This window comes from Sceloporus occidentalis, unplaced genomic scaffold (assembly GCF_023333645.1).
Source record: "Sceloporus occidentalis isolate IW3139 unplaced genomic scaffold, rSceOcc1.0.p SCAF_338, whole genome shotgun sequence".
NCBI classification, from domain to species: Eukaryota; Metazoa; Chordata; class Lepidosauria; order Squamata; family Phrynosomatidae; genus Sceloporus; species Sceloporus occidentalis.
In genome coordinates this window covers 1-24636 of record NW_028317318.1, presented here as the reverse complement: position 1 = coordinate 24636, position 24636 = coordinate 1, and positions in this window count along the sequence as shown.

Here is a 24636-nt window from a genome sequence, read left to right as displayed (position 1 = left end):
GCATCTGTGGAAAGTTTGCGTGTTGTGCGTGGCAAGTCAGAGTAATTATTTGGGCAGTGTTACCCCGAGCATCTCTGCCAGTCACAAATTCCACCAGGTCATCTTTGATAAATGAGGTTTAAATCGATTTGCAATGACCCTGGCGATGAGCTTTAAGTCCAAATTCAATAGAGAGATTGGATGGTAATTACAACAGTACTCCAGGTGTTTTCCCTTATGCAAAATAATGATGTGCGTGGGTCAAGAGATGTTGTTTAACATCCAAACTAAGTGGGGCCCTAGGACATCGAAAAAGGTTTGGTAAGAAAGTATAGTGAGCTCCCCCGGGCTCCCTCCCCCCTCGGCGTTTCCTTCAGTGCTAAAGATAGCTCTTCTATTGGAGCATTCAAGATGGCAGCCTCCTCATCTGTAAGTGAGGTGTGAAGTCTTAAAGTGCACATGGGCCTCCCTCCCTTAGGGTCATGGGCATAGGAACCGGGGGGGACAGATCCCCCCCAGTAACTCATGCGGTGGGGACGGATAATTAAGAAATCCCCCCGAGGGCCGTAGGAACCCCCCAATAGAAACGCCACAAATGCGGCCCGCGAGACCTCGAGGTGCGGCCCGTGTAAGATCGGCAGCCAGGGCAACCGATCTTACGCGGTCCGCACCTCGAGCCCTGCTACTTACCTGTGGGAGGGTCTTCTGTACTGCACAGAGGAACCGGAACCCAGCAGAGTTCACGTGACATTACATCACATCCTGCTTCCTCTGTGCAGTACCAGAGAATGCAGAGGGAGGCCGCGCCCTCTGCTGAAGCCTGTGAGCGGCATCGAGGAGCTGCAGTGCAGGTAAGCGGGTGGGGAGGGTGTTTGAATGTGTAAGTGCTGGAACCTAGGCATGATGGGACTGTGATTGCTGTTAGCAATCATACTCCTTTCATGCCAAGTCAGCCAGTACATGCTGAAACCTAGCTAGCTGCCCCCCCTTGTGTATTGATGCTGCCAGCAGTATGGGGTCTGCACAACACTTACAGCCACCCTGTACCAGCATGTACTGGCTGCCTGGGTATGATAGGAGTGTGTTTGCTGTTAGAAATCACACTCCTATCATGCCAAGTCATATTGCTAATTTTTTTTGTCCAATTGTGGTGTGTTACCTACTTTTATTAAAAATGTGAGTTTTTATTATTATTTTTAAAGGTGGGGGGTCATTTTCGGTTTTGGCTAAGTGAACCGTGAATGTTTTGCTCCAGAATTTTCATTTTGGTGCATCCCTAGAATAAATAGAACTATTTCATTTTTAATTATCCTGAGTCCTGAATTTGTAGTCACAAAACTTTCTAGGCCCAGAAATCAGTGAGAGGAAAAGTAAACGTTTTGTGTCATTTACTTTATTTTAATCTGCATATTTTATTAAAGGCCATATTTTCTCACAGTGAAAAATGAGTGCAGCCTGCACACGTATACAATTCTGATGAAGTGGCCCACTGCAGAAAAAACTTGGATACCCCTGGGGTAGACAGTGAGAAGGGGGGGTAGGGAGAGGGTAGCTAGTGTGAAGGGGGTGGTAGGGAGAGGATAGCTAGTGAGAAGGGGGGTAGGGAGAGGGTAGATAGTGTGAGAAGGGAGGGTAGGGAGGGGGTAGATAGTAAGAAAGTGTGAGAGGGGGGGAGAGGGGGGAGATAGTGTGAGAAAGTGGGGATCTGATGGGGGAAAATGCTGTCCCCCCCCAGATTTTTAGGGGTTCCTACGCCCATGCTTAGGGTCAGCAGGTGGGATGTTGTATAATTTCTGGTTTAAACCCCAAAAGCATTGGGCTATGTCTGCTGTGACGTGCTGGAACTTCCCCTGAGTGTCCCATATTCTCTGGATAAATGTACTGGCCTGAGTCTCCCTCGGGGCCCTTGCCAAATAGTTTCCAGATTTGTTTTTTCGTGTTCATAAAATAACTTTTGAGTAAGTTGGTTACCATACAAATCTGATAATAGTTGCTGACTCGGTTTAGTGCGCCAGAGCTTCCTGTGTGCGTTTTTGCTTATGAGTAGCCTTCAGGGCAGCCAAACAATCATAGAAGTCCCCATCCAAGGCAGTCTGTTAACGTTTGACCCCAACTAGATCAAGTAGCCTCTCATCATGGCCTTATGGGCCACCCAGGCAGTAGCCTTAGATGGGGGGGAAAGGATATTCTCGCTAAAACTAAAAAAATTGGACCTAAGCTCCTCAGCATGTGCTGAGTCTTGTAACGGGGACTTCTGTTGTTTATATCGATGTAGTGGGATTTTTTTTCAAAATCACATTTTGTAAAGATCTTGAAAAAAAAATAGTTTTATACATATGTTAACCTATGTCATCAAATCTACTACACTCTCTGTTGGCTCTGTGTAGGTGCGATTTTAAGGTCCCTTATAATTTCAGTGATACCACAAATCATGTCCAGCTGACTACTACTTTTTTTGTGGGTTAAAGTATTGATTTCTTTTCACATGTAAACTCCAAACTTGAGATAAAAAATAAACATGATTAAAAAAGTGTGACAAACCCTTAAGGGCAAATTCTTGTTAGAAAACATCAAGTTAAAAATAAATGAGAATTTCATTGAAACAGTTTCTTGAAATAAACTGACAAGGAATCTTCTCAAATCCTATGCAACAAGTTTTTATGCATAAAATATTTAAAACCCTGTAACTTTTCCTCTTCTAATCAGAACGAACACTGTTTATTCTGTAGTGATCACAAGGAGACAAATGCCATATGAAACAAATGCTGATGGGGTTCTTGAAAAACAGTTGTCCCTATCGTATTGTATAAAAAAATAAGTCTCTCATTCCAGCTGAGAGTTAAGACTATTTTTTTCTCTGGTTTTGTGCTTTCTTCCAAAGCAATTCAAATATGGTGCACAGTAAGATATTTTTTGATTTTGCTGTATATTTTGTGCTTACCTTTTTAATAAGACTCCACTGAGATTAATAGAGCTACTGTACTATCTTAAGCTTTGTGACTAATTGATTCATGGAACTGTTTAAAAAATTCATTTGTGTTACAAAAGGAATTTTATTAAACATATAATTTTCCCTACTGGCATGTACTACAGACAAACTATTAAAAATTTTATTTTCCTGTTATTCATTTTTTTTATCTACCATTAAATAAGGGATATGCAGCCCACTCGCATAATCAGTAATCTTTATTTGTTATATAATTTTACTTGCTGCATAATGAAAACACTCTAGTTAAGCGTTGCCTTATTGAACAATGGATAGTGTGCCGTAAATACCGTTAAAGGGGTTTTCTGTAATTTTGGACCAGGAGACAGCACCATAGCTAGGTCTCTTGACATCTGGCTCAACGCTGAAGTCACAACTGCTTCTGAAAATGGAAAGGGGAGATAATGAGAAAAACGATAGATGGGGATAAAGGGGAGATATACTGAGAAGAGGGATAATAAGACAGAAGAAAGATTGGGAAGAAAGGGGAAGGATAATAAGAGAAATGGGAAACAAGGAAAAGTTGCAGGGATAACAAAAAGGGGAGAAATAATGCTGGTTGCTACTGTGTACAGCTACGAGCAAAGAGATGCCATTCTAAATAAACAAGTGCCCTGAAAGCCTCCTGCCACCCCAAACGAGTGTGTGCCTGGCAGATGCTTATATGTATATATATATATATATATATATATATATATATATATATATATATATATATATATATATATATATATGTATGTGCGTGTGTGTGTGTTTCCTTCAGGCTGCAGCTTCTCCATTTTTGTAACAATGGAGGACTGAGGAGCAGTCAATGCATGGGTGGGTGGCCCATGTGTATGATGCACTCAAATGACTCCACCTTCAAGGGCGGGCTACAAGTGGGAAGTAAAATTAGTGCCTAAAGTAGTAAAAATCATTCTATACCAGCCCTGACCTTTGCGATCTGGTGGTCTGCCTCTTGCATCCTGTCTGGACAATATCAGTGTGTCCATGCATCATCATAGAACTATGCACATGTGATCTTACAACAAAACATTTTTGAGGTAGATTTCCAGTTAGAATTATTTTTGTTCACCACCAGAAGGTCACCAATATCTAGGTTAAGTGTCAATATTTTTACAGCATTTTGATAAAAAATTTATTTTACACCTATACAGTGCCTTGCAAAAGTATTCACACTTTCTAAAAATGTATTAAAACTGATAACCACATCTTCCTGCTCATTACCTATATTTTCAGCATTTTCTACAGCAGGCCATATTTAAGGTATGAATTAGACATGTGCAAATAGGCCAAAAACGATTTGTTTTGGGCTCATTCGTTCTTGAGCAACAAATTAGTTTCCCTGCCAATTCAGGTGGAAATCGGTGGGGCATTTTTTAAGGAAGGAGGCTTTAGGTTCAACCAGCGAGGCCCCCTTCTCGCCAGGCAGCCACACATTGGCCACCGTATGCAACTTGGACATGTGCCTGCCCATGTGGAAGCTCTTAAAGGCTATTTCAGAGGTAAAGGTGGCAGAGACAGGCTCTTAAGGAGGCAGAGATAGCACAGGCAGGCTGCTTAAGGGGCACAGTAGGCGATGCTTCAACATCGAGGCATTACAGCAACACCGTTTAAGTAAAGAAAGCGATCTTAGAATGCTTCCTAAGCTTGTTTAAGGCCATGATGTGCCAGGCATGTTATTGGTCTTTAACTGACTGTTTTTACGTCAGTTGATCATTAAGGGGTTAAAGTTTTAATTCTGATATATATATATATATATATATATATATATATATATATATATATATATATATGTGTGTATATTATATATACCATATTTGCTTGATTATAAGATGACCCTGATTATAAGACTGAATATCTGAATATTAATTTAGGAAAAAAAGAAAAAGCCTGAATATAAGACGACCCTATAGGAAAAAAAGTTTTACTAGTTAATATTCATTCAAATATTAAATGTAAACAATTTTTTCATATTTAATAAAAGCTCTGATTGAGAAAATTTATATTTCCTTTTATTTGCCAACCCGCCCCCCCAGTTATGCATATCTGCCCCCAGGCTTGCCACTTAACCTCCCTGATATGCCTTATACCCCCTATATGCCACTCTGCCTCTCTGATATGCCTTATACCCTCCTATATGCCACTCTGCCTCCAGAAATGCCTTATACACCTATATGCCACTCTGGCATATATGGCGCTAAAAGGCATATCATGGGACAGAGTGGCATATGGGGGAGTATAAGGCATTTCTGGAGACAGAGTGGCATATAGGGGTTAAAAGACATTTCTGAAGGCAGAGTGGCATACAGGGGGTTAAAAGGGACATCATGGGGCACTCCAGAAAAGCCTTATGCCACCCATACAACCCCCCCCCCCGACTTATCAGTGCTTCTGACTCCCTGGTGTCTGGTGGGGGCAGCGGGTGTTCTTCTATGAGCACCGGAAGGTCATGTGACACCAGTGCTGCATCATAGAAGCTACAGCGGAAGTACAAGCAGTAGCAGGGGTTGTCTGCGTTCATCGAGCGGATGTTCCCCGGGGAAGGTATGCGCAATGCACGTAGACAACCTCTGCTGCTGTCGGCACTTTCGCCGGTGCCCGGTGTAAGTGCCAGCAGCAGCTGAGGTTACCAGACAGGAGGATCCAGGTCCCCTGCAGCTCTGCGGGGGATCTGGATCTTAGTCTCATAGTCAGACCTCATTTGAGGTCTGATTAGAAGACAACCTCGATTATATGCGATATATCTGTATCAGTGGATGGGATATATCAGGCAGCAAGTGAACATTTCACCTCCAAAGCTGATGTATTAGATACAGGAAAACTGGGAAAGCATAAGGATCTGAGCCACTTTGACAAGGGTCAAATTATGATGGCTAGACGACAGGGTCAGAGCATCTCCAAAACTACAGCTCTTGTGTGGTGTCTGCAATGGGGAGTACCTCTCAAAAGAGGTCCAAGGGCGGAAAATCAGTGAACCGGCCACAGGGTCATGGGTGGCCATGTGTGGTCAAATCCAACAGGAGCTACTCTAGCTTAAGTTGCTAAAAAGGTGAATGCTAGTAGAAAGGTGTCAAACACAGGAATACACAGTGCATCACAGTTTGTTGTGTATGGGGCTGCTTGTTTGCAGACCAGTCAGGGTGCCCATGCTGATCCCTGTCTACTGCCTAAAGCTCCTACAATGGGCACATGAGCATAAGAACTGGACCACAGAGCAATGGAAGAAGGAGGCCTGGTCTAATGAATCACGTCTTCTTTTACATTACATGCATTGCTTACCCGGAGAACACATGGCACCAGGATGCATTCATGGAGGCCACACCTTGCAACTTACAGGACTTAAAGGATCTGCTGCCAGATACCACAGCGCACCTTCAGAGGCCTAGTGGAGTCCATGCTTCGACATTTCAGGGCTGTTTTGGCGGCAAAAGGGGGACTTTCACAATATTAGACAGTTGGTTTATGGCTGATTGGTGTGTGTGTGTATATATATATATATATATATATATATAATCTGACATGGTTATGGTTATGGTAAGCAGTTTATAATGTAAATAAACAGAGTTCCTCAAAAAAAAACTAAACTTTAGTTTACCTATCATTTTTTCTTCGTTACTAAACATTTGTTCTAAATCGGAACTAGAACATCCACTTTATTTATAGTGAAACACTCTAAATTCCATGCATAGTGTTCTGTTCTTTTCTGCTGATTTATTTACAGGTATTAGCTTTAGCTCTGCGTTATATAATAGTACATTTATGGGCATTATACATCTAGAGATAACCTTTTATCGATGTTCTTGGAGCTGGGCAGAGCATGATATAATAGATGTAAAATATTTAATCTTTTGAGTGTCAAAAACAAATCACCTTTGAATCAGCACTGCTAATCTACTATTTGTTTGCAAGCACATTCTCCATGTTTGGTAACAGGAAACAGTTTCATATTTACTAAAATATATTCAATCAATCAGCAATAATATATGATAGATTTATAACCATTAAAATGTGTATGGTTGTTTAAAATTCTGTAAAAGGTAAATGAATGGCAGAATGCCAACACATTATACGTTCTTAGCCTTAAAATGTAATAAACTGAATTTCTAGGACTAAATAGAATTAAATGTAAGTAGGGTATGCCCCCCCCCCCAACAGCTTGTATGTGCAATCATTGCCCCCAAAAAACTTGTCGGTGCCTTCTTTGCCTCTTGCCCCCTTTAAACATACACTCTGGCACATATACACAATCACACATTTAAGCGCACATGAAATTACACATCCATGCTCACGCACAAGATCATCCATAGGGCTGCAACTATTATTTTTTCAATTAAACGATTTATTGAAAAAAATTTATTTTTTTCATTTATTTAATAATTTAATAAACAAACAGGATGTTAAAAACAAACAGCAGAATAAAAAAATATTGAGAAAAATGCATTTCTTGTTTTTATTTCCCAATCTGGCAACGATTTTCATTATCGATTGTTATCGATTAGTTGTTGCAGCCCAAATCATCCATGCTCACACACACAATTATACATGCATGCTAACAATCAGACATACATATACATACCCCCCCCCCGCTTACCTCTCACCCTTCACCTCCCCTGCATACTATGCCAGCAGCCTCGGTTCACCGCAGTCATGTGATGTAACGTGACCCACAGACATTCCTGTCTCCCCATACCGGGTAAAAATAGTTTAGAAAGGACCCTTTTCACCTGGATTGGTGTAGTTCTAAACTATTTTGAATTGGCATGAGGAGACAGGAACAAGGGGTTGCAGGCGTTCCACCAGTCCCCTAGAAGCTGCGCCTGCTGCAACCCCTGTATAGTTACGCCAGTGTGTGTGTGTATATACACTCACGGATCACTTTATTAGTCACACCTGTTCAATTGCTTGTTAGTGCAAATAACTAATCAGCCAATCACATGGCAGCAACTTAATGCATTTAGGCATATAGACATGGCCAGGACAACTTGCTGAAGTTCAAACTGAGCATCAGAATCGGAAACAAAGGGGATTTAAATGACTTTGAACGTGGCATGGCTGTTGGTGCCAGACGGGCTGGTCTGAGTATTTCTACTGGGATTTTCACGCACAACTATCTCTAGGGTTTACAGAGAATGGTCGGAAAAAGAGAAAATATCCAGTGAGCAGCAGTTGTGTGGACGAAAATGCCTTGTTGATAACATTCAGACGGCAGGGTCAGACTTTTGCATAAACAACATGAAAGCATAGCTCTATTCTGCCTTATATCAAAGGTTCAGGCTGGTAGTGTAATGGTGTGGGGGACATTTTCTTGGCAGACTTTGGGCCCTTTGTACCAATTGACCATCATTTAAATGCGACAGCCTACCTGAGTATTGTTGCTGACCATGTTCATCCCTTTATGGCCACAGTGTACCCATTTTCTGATGGCTACTTCCAGCAGGATTATGCACCATGTCACAAAGCTCACATCATCTCAAACTGGTTGAACGTGACAATGAGTTCACTGAGTCACCAGATCTAAATCCGATAGACAGCACCTGGGATGTAGTGGAACGGGAGATTCGCATCATGGATGTGCAGCCAGCAAATCTGCAGCAACTGCATGATGTCATCATCACCAAAATCTCTCAGGAATGTGATCAAAAGTATATATATTATATATATAGTGCTAATCTTGTATATGGGACCCTGAGTGGATCATTTGGAGAGCAGGATGTATTATAACAGAGAGGATGTACAAGCCAGGAATGCACAATCCAGTACAGGATTTCCATGAAGCCTGAAACATGTGCAGGCCATTGACATTAAAACTGCATAAAGCCTCGTAATCAAATAGACTGTTAAGGATGTTCTCTTGTTCTCACATGGCATGTAGAGGCCCTGAAAAAAGATCCCTGAGCATTACCTGCCTGGACTTGTGTGTGGTTTACGGTTTTCCAGAGCCTGACTTACCTGGGTCTGGCGGAGAGGAATACGGTAGAAGCCAGAGTTGGCTCAAATAGAGAGCTAGGGTTTTATTTTATTGCCCTAGAAGACCGTGTTTACGATCACGCAAGTCCAACTCCAATATACTATATACACACACAAATATATATAACACATATATATATATTGTGAGCTGAACGGGGCTGTCACCACCCACGAAGGTCACTGAGTCACGCTGGCAAGCTGACTCAATTCTATTTCGGATCAACCAGCGATGCTCAATGACCTTTGTGGGCGGTGCCAGCCCCGTTCAGTGAGGAGGGTGGGTGGAGCCGCCGGCAGCAGCAGCGGGGTTGTCTGCATCACACAGGTGTTTGACAGCGGGAATCCAACAGAGTGCACATCGGGGTCAAGTAAGTTGAAGTAACTGTGGGAGACTGGGGGCAAAGGCAAATTCTGTCCCCAGTTTCCTATAGGCATCTTTGTCACTAAACATGGGACTATGGGAAGCTATTTAGTGACAAAGATGCCTATGGGAAACAGGGGACAGAGTTAATTAATGGGATTAACCTATACAATTCACAGTTCACATTTGTACTATGCATGCTACACAATAAACGGTCACATAATTCTACTTGAATGAATACCATACCAGTTATCTATCCTCTGCACAAGCATGCTCAACAATACACAGTAACCCTACTTTCTGCACATGCATACTACCCTGTACACAGTTGCACTACCCCATATGCAAACTATACAATGCATTATACACTACCCTAAACACAACAATGCTAAACAATACAGTGAACCCACATCAGTGAACCCTCATCAGTTCCTCTGTCTTTTACTTCTGTCTTCTTCCTTCATCTGTCTTCTCCTTGGTATCAGCTCCGTTGACCAGGACGCCTGGATAACTTCTGCAAAATGTAAAGAACCGTCTTTGTCATCCACTTTCTTTGTGGAAACAATTAAAATAGCTATATACACTGGCAGTGCCTGCACCGTCGGTGACCAGTTTGACCCACCACAACAGAGACAATGCACATTACAGGAAGAGGGTAGCAGAGGTAAGATTAATCCCTTTGTGATAATGGCTGATTTTATTTTTTGCACCCTTCGTGACGGTTTTAAAATTTCTGCGGTGCTCGTTTAGCTGTAATTTTCTTCTTTCCTATTTACTGAACCCACACAAGTTATATTTTTTTCTTTCAGATGTCATTATTTGGATTATATCATATCATTTACTATAAAAAGAAGTATAAAATATGGTGAAAAATTTTACTTTTACTTGAAAAATCTATAAACACTAATGGAAAAAATGCTAAATATATTCTATTACTTGTCTCGAGCTTATAAATACTCAATGTTTTTATGCTTTTTTATGCAATGGGGCAATAATTATAAGTAGCATTCTGAATTTGAAAACCATTTTTTTCCATATCTGGTAATTCTGCCCCTATGTCCAATCTTTACAGCTGGCCAATGCAATGTACCTTATGAAACCATATATTTTGAAGACTAGACACGCCAGGGTATTTCAAATGCTAGCATTTTAACTCTCTCAATGGACTAATTCTACCAGTCTTTGGCTGTCTGGAGGTAAAAGGGCCAAATTTGGGGCATGCACATTTTTCAATGTTGAACTTTGACATTTGGTGATCCTGTGCCCACGCTATTTGGTACATCTTTCAGCCTGGCCAATTCAATGTGTCCAATAAAACCATATATAGATAGACACACCAGGGTATTTAAAATGCTGGTATTTTAACTCTTTCCATGCACACATTTTACCACCAGCCTTTGTCAAAGTTTGCAGTAGTATTTTTTGTGTTTTTTTCACGCACACATGTTGTACTTTAGGTATAAATTTACAGCCCCTGGTATATGTCACTGTCACACAACACCCCAACATGTGTTCAGCAACATCTCCTGAGTGATACCCCATACATGGGTTTATTGGGGGCAAAAGGCCACATTTGGGACATGCGCATTTTTCAAATTGGAAATTTGGCATGTGGTCATCCTGCCCCCTGTGTTAATTGGGATATTGTTGAACCTGGCCAATTCAATTTACCCCATCAAATCATACTTTTTTTAAAAAGTAGACACCCCATGGGAATTTAACACAGGGCTCGACAAATCCCAGGCGCCAGGTCGCCATGGCGACAGAGAATTTTGCCAGGTTTTGTCAGCCTCTTACATCCATAAAAAAATGTGGATGTAAGAGGCTGAGTAACCACACGGGGGCGCTGCTGCTGTCTGCCCAGGAGTCTGGGCAGACAGCACAGCCACTCAGAGCCCGCCCCCGAGCCTGAGATCACTCCCACGGAGTGATCCTGTAGGCTGAAACCGCGGTTGCTGCAAAACCAGCAATCGTGTTATCAGCTGCCACAGGCAGCTTCAGGGAAGGGGGTTGTGTGTTGATTGGTTCCCCACACAAGTGTGGGGACCTGACCCAACACCCCCCTGCTGCCTGATCGCTCCATGAGAGCGACAGTGCAGCGTTAACCCCTTCAATGCCGCGGCATTTAGGGGTTAATTCCCGTTTTGTACGGGGCTCTGCTGCTGGTGGTCTGCCTGGAAGCCCAGGCAGACCAGCAACAGCAAAAACGAGCCCCCACAAGCCCTTTGATGATTCCTGTAGGCATGGAAGCCTACAGCAGTCATCAAAGACTCCCCTCCCTGCAATGGCTGGTCTATTGAGTCCCAGCTGCCAGAGGCAGCTTCAGGGACAGGGGAGAGGGTTCTTTGGTCTCCACATGAGTGTGGACACCAGCCCCAACACCCCCCTGCTGCCTGATCGCTCCATGAGAGCGACAGTGCAGCGTTAACCCCTTCAATGCCACACTTGTGTATGACACATTCGTGGCATTGCAGGGGTTAACATTTTTCCCCACAAGCGTGTGGGGACTAAATATCAGTCAATGCTGTGCTCCAATGGAACATCAGCATCGAAAGAGTTAAAAAAAATTTAAAATAATTAATAATAAAAAAAAAAAACCAGCACTGACCTGAAAGTCCAGGGTGCTTCCAGGTCAAATGCTGTGAGTTTAGTAAGTGGGCTGATGATCAGATCACTCCTAACCAACTGTTAGTTTAAACAAATCCTGGCTCCTAACTTTTTTACCTGGCGCCTAGATTCACAACAAATTTGTCAAGCCCTGATTTAACATGCCCGTATTTTTACTCTTTTCATGCAAGAATTGTTTAATGATATAGTGAATTCTGGGACTTGCTCATAAAAAATAAACTTTTTCATATATATGCACTCACTGGCCACTTTATTAAGTACACCTTGCTAGTACCGGGTGGAACCCCTTTGCCTTCAAAACTGCCTTCATTCTTTGTGGCATACTTCCCTCAAGGTGCTGGAAACATTCCTCAGAGATTTTGGTCCATATGGACATGATGGCATCACGCAGTTGCTGCAAATTTGCCGGCTGCACATCCATGATGCGAATCTCCCGTTCCACCAGATCCCAAAACACCACCACCAGCCTGAACCGTTGATACAAGGCTGGAAACGAGACTCATCAGACCAGGCAACTTCCTTCCATTGTCCAATTTTGGTGAGCCTGTGCTCTATTGGCTTGCATGGTTGAATGCAGTACCTGTATTCAAACTGCAAGGGGAGTAAAAGTTCTCAGGAGAGACCCTCTTGGAAACGTTGAAATTATTTTTAAAGGACACGCCACCATCTTGCGTCCTGGAGTGTTCGTTGTAGCTGAATGCTTTGCTATCGAGGAACCAGTGGCTCGGGTGCTACTCCGGGAGGAGACCAAGTGAAGTGTCCCAGCAACCACTTTCCCCATTTGTAAAGAATACAGTGTGCCAAAGTTGGTTTGGTATTATCTAGACTCCACCACAAGTAGTTGATTTCACGCATTAGAACCGTAATGTTAGAAGGAACAGCTCAAAATTGTGTGCGTAATGCCTGCCTGCTTCAGACAAACTTGGTTTCAAGAGAAACAGCGCTAGTGTCAGGCAGCACTCACTATTCAGGTGCCGGAGGAGGACTCCACCCAATCCAAGTATGAATAAAAAACAACATCATTCAACACTCTGTAATATGCTTATTCACCACTCGAGTGATAAAATAAAAGTCATTATGTGTGCTGACTGCTATTGTTTTTTAATTCTAGGTTGGTGTTTATTCACTTAAAAGGAAGCAGGCCAAACACTATGCAGGATAGTTTCAACTCACCAACATCATTATAAATTTGAAGGGTTTAATGCTGTCAAAGTTCTGTCAATCTCAGTGAGCTTCTGTTCCGAGAATAGCTTGTATGGCCTGTATAAAACAAGTTTAAAACAGTGAAAATCATCTTATTTATAGAACTATGCATCATGATTGGCCACGCCTGCTAGGAAACTATGCATAGATGTAACAAACAATGGATCAGAGGCATAACACAAAATTCCAGGGACCTGAGGCAGATCCTGTATGTGGAATCACCCACCCAAAAAAATAACGTTGGCAAGAATATTTATTTCACAAATTTGTAAACTGCACGTCAACTGGAAAAAAATAGAACTCTGAAAAAACAAATGATTAACTTATAAATAAATCAAATACGTTTAAATAAAATACATTTACGGAACAGATATGGCACAGAATTACTATATACTGAGCCAGACATTACTATACGGTAAGCCAGACTTTGAGGTGGGAGGCCTCTGCCCCTAAAACAGTGCCACCACGGCCCCTAAACCAGCCTGCTCATGCCACCACACCCCCTTAAACAGCCTGCCTGTGCCACTGCTGCCCCTAAAACAGCCTGCATGTGCCACCACTGCCCAGACAAAAGCCTACCTGTGCCACCGCTGCCCAGACAAAAGCCTACCTGTGGCACAGCTGCCCCCAAAACATCCTGCCTGTGCCACCGCTGCCCCCCAAAAAGCCCGCCCTTGCCACCACAGACCCTAAAACAGCCTGCCCATGCCACCACAGCCCCTAAAACAGCCTGCCTGTACCACTGCTGCCCCTAAAACAGCCTGCCTGCGCCGCCACTGCCCCTAAAACAAACAGGCTGTGCCACCGCTGGGCCTGAAGCAGTATTCCTGTGCCACCTCTGCCCATGAAGCAGCCTGCCTGTGCCACTGCTGCCCTAAAACAGCATGCCTGTGCCACCACTGCCCCTAAAACAGCTTCCTGTACCACAGCTGCCCCAAAACAGCTTACCGTGGCACCGTTGCCCCTAAAACTTTACTGGTTTTGCATGTGTCATTCAGTTGATTTATAGAGTATATGGGGGTAAATGGGAGGAGGTATGTCTCATTGTTTTGCTTTCGCAGGAAATAGGGAGCATGGACCAGTTGGAGAGATCCTCTGAGGTTAAAAATAAATAAATACACCTAAATAAAATAATAATTAAAAAAAAAACAGCAACAACAAAATGACTATACCAAAACAGGCTCTGAATAAAGGGAAGCCTTAACCTCTGCTGGTATTGCACTAGCTATAAAATGTAGACCTGGTGCAGTCAAGTTCATATAAAGAACATATGAGATGCTGGGTATACACGTAACATTCAAACCAGATTAAGAAAAAAATGATGGACTTTGTCCAGTTTAAAAAAACACAACACATGCATCACAGAACTATGTGAAAAGTTACCGCATACTTCTATGTGTGTATATCAAACAATACCACCCCTTTCTCCACTGTTATTTCCCTTCCTCGGTTTGACACTTACCCAGGATCACCAGTGATCAGTGGAGAATCAGTCTGCAGCGTGGCTCTCCTTTTTCCTTCTTCAGGTTCAGACACGGAGTGACATATCTGGGGGTATAAGGCATATACATTATATAAGGCATATATGGGGAGGGCAGTGTGGCATGTCTGGGGAGGACGGAGTGGTGTATCAGGGTGTATAAGGCATATCTGGGGCCACAGTGGCATATCTGGGGGTAGACTGGAGTGGCATATGTGGGGAGGGCAGCGTGGCATGTCTGGGAGGTAGTGTGGCATGTCTGGGGAGGATGGAGTGGTGTATCAGGGGGTATAAGGCGTATCAGGCACATATGTGGGGGTGGAGTGGCATATGTGGGAGGCAGCGTGGAGTGGTATATGTGGGAGGCAGCGGGGAGTGGCATATGTGGGAGGCAGCATGGAGTGGTATATGTGGGAGGCAGCGGGGAGTGGCATATGTGGGAGGCAGCATGGAGTGGTATATGTGGGAGGCAGCGTGGAGTGGTATATGTGGGAGGCAGCATGGAGTGGTATATGTGGCAGGCAGCGTGGAGTGGTATATGTGGGAGGCAGCATGGAGTGGTATATGTGGGAGGCAGCGTGGAGTGGTATATGTGGGAGGCAGCGTGGAGTGGTATATGTGGGAGGCAGCGTGGAGTGGCATATGTGGGAGGCAGCGTGGAGTGGCATATGTGGGAGGCAGCGTGGAGTGGCATATGTGGGAGGCAGCGTGGAATGGCATATGTGGGAGGCAGCGTGGAATGGCATATGTGGGAGGCAGCGTGGAATGGTATATGTGGGAGGCAGCGTGGAATGGCATATGTGGGAGGCAGCGTGGAATGGTATATGTGGGAGGCAGCGTGGAGTGGCATATGTGGGAGGCAGCGTGGAGTGGCATATGTGGGAGGCAGCGTGGAATGGCATATGTGGGAGGCAGCGTGGAATGGCATATGTGGGAGGCAGCGTGGAATGGCATATGTGGGAGGCAGCGTGGAATGGTATATGTGGGAGGCAGCGTGGAATGGCATATGTGGGAGGCAGCGTGGAGTGGAATATGTGGGAGGCAGCGTGGAGTGGTATGTGTGGGAGGCAGCGTGGCAAGCCTGGGCTCAAATGTGCATAAATTGGGGGGGGCTGGTTGGGAAATAAAGACAAGAAATGCATTTTATCAAAGTTTTTTTTTATTCTGCTGTTTGTATTTAACATCATTTGTTTATTAAATTATTTTAAATAAATGAAAAATTTACATTCATTTTTTTTATCCGATTAATCGATTAATCGAAAAAATAATCGGCCAACTAATCGATTATGAAAATAATCGTTAGTTGCAGCCCTAAGTAAATGAGACATGGCTGAAGGGTCTCTCTGCTGGTGAGCACTGAATAGTCATCCTGCGAATGCTAAAGGGATAGTTTAGTGTCCCTCACACCCCACCTATAGAAGGATGCATATTAAAGCAATCTGCAAGTATTTTAAAATGCAGTAGCGCTGTAGCAGTAACAGCAACCCTTCTCCATGGTCTGACTATTCTTGCCACTGATTGGCCGCTGGAAGCTGACAAACAGCCGCTATAAAATGCTCCTTTTTTAAAGTACCCTTTCCTGGGCCCCAGAGCTGGAGCTGACTGGAGGTGAGTCCATCACCCTCTAGGAGATGTGTTCAGCTGAACACATCTCCTGCAAGGCCATTAGCTAGGGATGGGGAAAGGGACAAGTGCTTAGACGTATAATTCACAATATCTGGCTCTAGTAATAAAACACGTGATTCATAACACCTTTAGAAATGTTGCAGGAACAGTGTGCAATCCCACCTTCAATATACTACATTGTGTCAAGTGATTATGCTCAGGAAGGGACACCAAAAAGGAGCAAACTTAACCCCTTAAGGTTAATGGGCAGTCCCTAAACCCATTGAAAACAATGCATTTTGAGCCCGTACATGTATGGGCTTTGTCATTAAGGGGTTAAGGAATGGGATGTTAGGCAATAAGGTCGCTCTATAGCTCTTGGAAATAGCAAAACAAATCCTTTCTGACTTTTAGGGTCCACCCTGCATTGAATGTTGTTTAGTACCCATGGGGTTTACTAAAAAGAAACGTATACGCATGGAAATACATATGCTAACCACCAAGCATATCTGTTTCGCACTCCCTTCCCACATTTCACTTGGTCTCCTCTCACATCTCCAACGCCAGGGGACCTCAAATTAAAAGAAAAAAGGTACATCCTCATAGTTTCAAATATCACATAAAAATGTCACTTAAAAGGAAATGTAAAAAATAATGAATGGCTAGGCGCTGGGATTTCTAAACATTTATCTTTTCCACAAAATTAATGGTTTCGTATTTTCGCGATTAACATTTACAATTTTTCTTTTTTTCAATAAAGCTGTAGTATTTTGTAGTATGGCAGTGGAAGAGTTAAACGTGCTTTGTGCTCAATGGAACCTCTCCTGCCAGCTATCATTGTAACATCATAATAGAAGTCTCAAATGTTATATCTCCACACACACAGAGTGCAAACAGTTTTGAAGGACCATCTCAAGACAGCTGGCTACCTGGCAAAGTGATCTGCGGAGTGTTGGCTCCCCGGCAAAGAGATCCGCAGAGGGTCAGGATTCCAGCAACAGATTTGAAGACTGCGTGTCAACATATCTACATATTTCTTGTTGCTATGAAATTTTAAAAAAAAAATATTTTCATTTTAGTTCTAGTCAGAGTTAGCCTGTTATTGCCCAGAGGGAAGGGCAGTTCTTCAAGCCATGGTTCCCCAGAGATTTCCTTCAATAAACGAAGGTTTTTTCTTTCCTGTGGGCTGAAGAATGACTCTTCGTGAGTCCAGAGGCAGCTCCATCTTTAAACCATCCATACAATGTTTACTATTAAATAAAAAAGCTTTTTTTGTTCCCACAATTGTTGCTGTCTATGAGTAATTCTTTCAAAATACTATCACCTTTAGTTAAAATGGTGTTATTCCCAAACTCTGCATTTGACTCTGAAACTTATTTTTGGACTAGTAATTGGATTTTATGTCATTTAAATTTGGTGTTACTGGGTAATAGATATCAAATGTTTTATTTAGAAACACAGAATTTGACCGCAGATAAGAACCATTCGGCCCATCTAGTCTGATCTAAGGGATTTAAAATCCTATCAGTCCTTGGTCTGGTTCCATAGTGAGGATAGCTTTATGTCTATCCAATCCCTGTTTAAATCCACTCACTGAAATAATCTCCAACAACTCTGCTGGGACACTGTTTCATTTATCTACTACCCTCTCAGGAAAGTAGAACATCCTTGACCCTCTAGGTTTAGACTATGACCTGTTGTTCTAACTTTGTTCCTCCTTTTAAATAAGCTTGCATCTTCTACGTTGTTAAATCTTGAAAACAACTAAACCAAGCAGGAACCCATCTTGGCCACCACCTAACCCGTTCATCCAATATTTCAAATGATTAAAAAAAAGCTTTGACTATTCTCATAATCATTGTTTAGGAATATTTCTGTCAAAATTATAAAATAAATTAATTACCTTCAGTTAAAATATATTATTTCCACAAGGCTGCACTGATGTGTGAATGAATATACTGGGGCAGGTCTGCCCCGGGTACCACTCATCAGGGGGTTGCTACACAGAGGCCCCAAATCCCCTCTCCTAGCTTGTCAGCTTTAACCTTGGAAGCGCTTAACTAATTACTAAAAAAAATCTATATTTTAATGTAAGTAACATTTTATAAAGTGTTGTGGACATTTCATGAAGATTTAAAAAAAAAAGATTTTGTCCTGAAAGAAAAATCCTTTATTAGAGACAGACTGTTTTGGTTTAGGGGCCGTCTTCCCCACCCTCGTTGAGGAGTGCAAGAAAAAGCTGCCATATCCAGGAGCTCTGCAATGAGGATGGACGAGGCAGTAGCTTGGTGCTGCTCCGGGAGAGACCAAGGGTAGTGTCCCAGCAACCACCTTCCCCATCCTCACTGGACAGGGCAATCAGAAAACTGCCACCAGAATTCCATAATCGCACATGTCTACGTAAGTACCCCTTATTAGAAACATTTGCAAACAATACAGTGTCTGCCCTGCCGCACCACCCATAGGTATGCTCTATGCCTCCAGAAAGCCCCACCATACCATAAACAAGTGGTGAACTTTTTTTTTTTTTTTACAGTATGTCCTTTTAAAAAAAACCCACAAAAACACAATTTCCAAAAATAAAAATAAAAATTTCAATGCTATTACATCTGTAGAAATGTAGAAATTTGGAAAGACACGTCATAAAACAACCAAGTATACACGTTTAGGAATCTCCCCTAATTTGTATATTAATTTAGAAAAAAAAGAACAAGACTGAACATAAGACTACCCTATAGGAAAAAAGTTTTACTAGTAAATATTAATTCACATGTAAACTACTTTTTCATGTTTAATAAAAATAATGATTAAGTAAATGCATTTTGTGTTTTTATTTCCTTTTATTTGCCAACCTGCCCCCAATTATGCTTTATACCCCCTATATGCCACTCTCCCATCCATATATATGCCTTTTACCCCCTATTTGCCACTCTGCCCCCAGGTTCTGCTCCGCCACAGAAGCCCTAGCAGAAGTGCTGGGTAGCAGCGGAGGATGTCTGCTCACATTGTGCAGACATTCAGCAGCTGCTAGAAAGGAGGATCCAGGTCCCCTACAGTCTGATTATAAGACGACCTTGAATATAAGATGAGGGGTACTTTTCTGAGCATTTGTCTTATCATCGCACAAATAAGGTAAATTGCTTTCTTTGCTGCTAGAGATCGTCCCTGGCCCGGAAACAGATGGGACCTGCTGGAAACTCTTCTCTCTCTCCCTGGGGCACCCGGGCCTTGACAGATGCATGAGATAGAGTAGCAGACTCACCACCCAGTGCTAGGGAAGATGGCACCACATACACATCTGGGCTCATGGAGGCCTCCTGGGCTTGGTGCTTGCCCTGGTTCTTTCTTCCATTGGTCCTTCTTCTGAGTCAACTAGGTCCTGTAAGCGTTATCGAAGCCATGAAAAACCACTGGATTGAGCAGACACTCATAACGTTCGAAAGCAGCATCTCTATATCACCTTCCATTATTCTTAGTTGAACACCAATCTCCTAATCTTCTTTTATCAGGTAATAAACACCCCAGTGTATAGTGCAAAACCACTTTTTTCCCCATTTTCCTGCCAAATAGGCTCTCCCATTCTAGTGCTGTCATAGCCACTGACCCTGTTTGACCCCATCCTCCAAAAATCCTTCCTAGGTACATGTAACCCCTTCCACCTACACGTCTCCAGGAGTCTCTTTTAATTAAAATAACATGTATTAAAATTAATGAATTTACAGTAATTAGCTATAGGTGTTCAGTAACAAAAAGGCAAAGGCAAATCTTTGTCACACACTTTCTGTGTAACAAGGATCCAAACAACTACAGACACTGCTGGTACATGTACTGTTGGCTACCAGCAGGGACGGAATATGGGTTGTGTGACCCGTGCTCACACACAGGGCGCTTCACCTTAGAGGGCCCTTCCTCTACGGCTCTGCCAGAGGCTCTGGCTGGGAGATTAAATATCTCGCCAGTCCTCCCACCGCAGGGGGAGGCAGCAGCCTCTCGCTTTCACTGCACGTATGTGGAAGTCAGTCCTGTGGATGCAATATAAGCAATTGGATTTTATGTCATTTAAATTTGGTGTTACTGGGAAATAGACATCAAATGTTTTATTTATTTATTGTGAAAACACATGTAACTAACTTAACACATCTATTAAAACTAAAGTATATACAGTCATTAGCTGAATGTGTTCAATGACAATAGCAAAAGGAACACCTTTGTAACCAACTTTCTGTTGACATAGTTTCAGATGGGTATTGACAGTGCCGGCACCTGTACTATTGTCCATGTCTCGTCTACCGTTAGCCGGAGCACTCGCTGCAGAAATTCTTCTCCCAGTAAAACAGTACAAGGAGAAAAACCCCAAGTAACGTCCACCAGGGTATTGATGATCGCAACAGTGAGGAGGCTCCACAATAAGTAGATAAATATGTTAAATAGATAGTCCTTGAGTATGGAAGGTGAGGTTTCTGAAACAGAGCGAATACCACAGAGAAAAAGAAAAATTGTGTCTGGGGCACGATTCACTAAATTAGTGAAGCCACAAAAAATAAATGTAGTCAAGCCCAGAATCACAACCAGAGAGGGAAGTCAGACGGCCAAAGGTCATACACTAGATGGCTAGTCAGATGAACAGGGGTTAAATTCCAGAGCATAGTCAGATGGACCGGGCCATACAAAGGACAGAAGCAAAGTCAAATCGCTAAGCAAAAGGAATGTCAGGAACGCCAAGGGTCTGGAACACGCTGGACAACACTGCAATCAACTTTATATTGAAGAAAGAACCACACCAGGGTAAAGGACTTCTGGATTTTTAAATCCTGCGCCAGCTGAACCTGCCTCCCTGATATGCCTTCTACCCTCCTATTTGCTACTCTGCCTCCCTGATATGCCTTCTACCCCCTATTTACCACTCTGCCCCCCAGATATGCCTTCCACCCCCCTTTATGCCCCCTCCCGACTTGCATCCCTAGACTTGTCCCCTGTGCTCCAGACATCCTAGTGTCAAGTGGGGGCAGCCACTGGACATCTGCGCAATGTGCACAGACAACCTCCGCTGCTGCCAGGGACTTCTGCCAGGGGTTCTATGACTGAGCACCGGAAGGTCACGTCACGCTCACGCTCCCTCATAGAAGCCCAGGCGGAAGTGTGGTGAAGCAGGGAAGGTTGTCTGCGCGCATCTCACAGATGCCCACCGGTTGCCAGAGAGAAGGCTCCAGGTCTCCTGCAGAACTGCGGGGGATCTTCCTCTGGCAGCCGTTGAACATCTGCACAAAGCGCGTAGACAACCTCCACTGCTGCTGGCCGGTACGTCTGCTGAGGCTTCTATGGTGAAGCACTGGAAGGTCATGTCACGCCGGTGCTCAGTCATAGAAGCCCCCGGCAGAAGTGCGGGCAGCAGCAGAGGTTGTCTGTGCACATCATTCAGACATCCACCGGCTGCCAGAGAGGAGGATCCAGGTCCCCTGCAGCTCTGCGATGAACTCGAATATAAGATGAGGGGTAAACCTTGTCTTATAATCGAGCAAATATAGTAGTTAAATGCAGCTAGAGGGCCGTATCCATCCCTTACATTTAGTACCCTATAGGGTAGTATTTTTCATACTTATGGCTTAACGGGTTTGGGGGTTGTGAACGGGGGGCAGGGGAGTTATACCTTTTAGATGTTGTGGGCAATGGGATGTAAGGGATGTTTTCTTTTTTATTATTAAAAAAAAAATTAAAATTGTTATCAATGCAGTATGGTTAGAGGTCCTCTTAGGGACCTCTTGAACATGTTATTAATGCCAGTGATGTCACAATGACAGCGATTAGCTCACGTTATTGTTTTTTTTTAATTATTATTTATTGTACTATTTTAGAGATTTTTTTTATATATAAAAAAATAATATAAAAAAAAAAATCACTGATGATTTGTGTTTCAGCATGGGAGAAGATTGAGAAACATGGTTTCTCACTCTCCTCCCTATGATCCCCCTGCACCGATCACAGTGTCTGTGATCAGTACATCATCGGAGTGGCGATCGGATATCCCAGCAGGGGCTAGACAGATCCTGCAGAGGATATCCTTTCCTCCGATGACCTTCCGGGTGATGTCAGCAGTGACGCGACCAGCAAGTGAATGCCTGATCACGCGATCAGGCATTTAAAACAGTTTTCCGGGGTTTGCTCTGCAAGCTGGTACAGGAGATCGGGCAGCAGAAAGCCAGCGATGCTGGCTTCTGCTGACAGGGGGGAGTCCAGGCTGTCAAACACCAGCCTGCTCTCCCATGTAGCGGCAGGGATGTGTCCCTACTGCGGCAAGAACATTAAGACGTACCGGTACATCCATAGGTGATTCTTGAGGTGCATTTTATGAATGTACAGGAAAGTCTATAGGGGACTGATGGGGTTAATATATTTGTAAAGAATATTCAGTGGTTTTCATTTGTTTTTGTTTCATTTCAGAGATTCCTACATATGCACAAATTAGGCAACATTTATTAAAATTAAATTTTGTACAAATCCGAATGGCCAAGTCTATTGATTAATTCAGGCAGCCTTTGTAAGACAGCATTTTCTTGTGGTAAGAAAATTGATTACATATGCTAGTTGTGCCACACTGAAAAACAGAAAAGGTGCAGTTGGCAGAAACCTCTATAGAAGGGGGTGAACCTGCCCATGTCAACTCGACGTGGCTTTGTGACTACTGGAATCTCCCCATGGTATCTGGCCGGCTGGAGTTGTTTGGCTGTTTTATCAGTGGGGTTTTTTAAGCATCCTTGTTGGACTATTGATCCTAACCCTGATTCATGGTTGTCGAGATTTGCCAAGTTGTACTGTATACTGGTTTTTCACCTTTTGCTTCAGACCTTGTTTACCCTTCATTCTTTCGATAGACACTTTTTGCCAAGCTGTTCTTTTTTGAGAGGTTGCACATACTCATGTGAGTGAGATGAGGTCAGAGGTGTGGTTTTGTTGGTGATAGGTAAAAATGTTTGGTTCTGTGAGAAACTATAATGAATATAGGATGCAGGATAGAGAAAAGAGAAGGGAGTAAAAAGAGGAAAGAGAAGATAAAAAGAGCATCAACAGTTGACAAATCTCCAGCACATGCATACCTCTATATTCGTCCCATGCGTCGGCACAAGCATGTACTACAAAATGTTGTTGCTCGTCATGCATTCCATGTGTATTCCAGGGTCCTGGTAAGTGTGGCAAGCTGCTTCCATATGCCCTCATTCCTTCCGCCTAATGAATTCAGACTAAATTGCCCAATGGTCCTGCATACAGAGACATAATAGGGGTAAATCAGGAAACCAGGTAAAACTTCAACCATTGGCAACTTTATTCTCACCCCTTTGGTAGAGTATTTTAGACTACTTACTCCAGTATCTGACACGGCTTGAAGTGTCTACGTTTCTATAAGACAGAGGTATGATGTCATATCCCGGCGCTCTACAGCTAGATGCGAACCACGATCCCTCACCCGGCAGCATCCTTAGGGAGCAATGGAATGCAAGGTCGGGCGAAAATTCTTGCCCCAGCCCTGCTGCCATGGTATCCATTACACTTGTGCATTCGTCTTCGGTGTGAACATGAAAACGAACACGAAGAGTGCGTTTTCGTGTTCGTTACGAAGACACGCCGAAGAGAAGACAGCGGCAGTAAACCGTCTTCGTCTACCATTCTCCTCCCCCCCCCCCCTTCTAACTTACTTTGTCTTTACGGCAGTTCCCAGAAGTGGAAATCCGCAGGTTCGCCGTCACGGGTTATAGGGCAGTGCGAATGAGCCTATTGGTCGGCTACAGGGACCCTCCCAATTGGTTGATGCCAGAGGAAGACCCTGCAGGTGACCAATAGGCTCATCCCACTGGTCTCCCTCCCTGTTCAATTAGTTAAATGTCCGTAACGAGCGACTTTATTGGTCGCTCGTACGGACATTTAACTAATTGAACAGGGAGGGAGACTAGTGGGATGTGCCGGGTAAGTTACGGCACCAGGAGTTTAACAGCCTGTACGAGCGACCCTATTGGTCGCCAGCAGGGGGCTCGTCTGCCATCAACCAATGGCAGGCGAACCCCCTGCTGACGACCAATAGAGTTGCTCATACGTACATTTAAACTCCTGGCACCAGAGCTGCGTTAACCCCGTATTAACCCCTTGACCCGGGGAAACGAAGAAAAAACCAAACACGAAGAATGTCCACGAATATTCGCCCGAAGAGAAGATGGGAACGGGCGAATATTCGCGGAATACGAACATTCCCCCCCCCCCCCCCCAGACGAGCACGAAGAGCCCCCTGGTGCCCAAGTCTAGTATCCATAGATCCATCCAGCTTTTAATAAAAAGGACAGATTACTGATTTTATAACAAGGTGCACCGGTTAGACAGACTGTACATTAGATCCAACAGAATGTTAGATATTGATGGAACTATTTTGATCTGTCATTG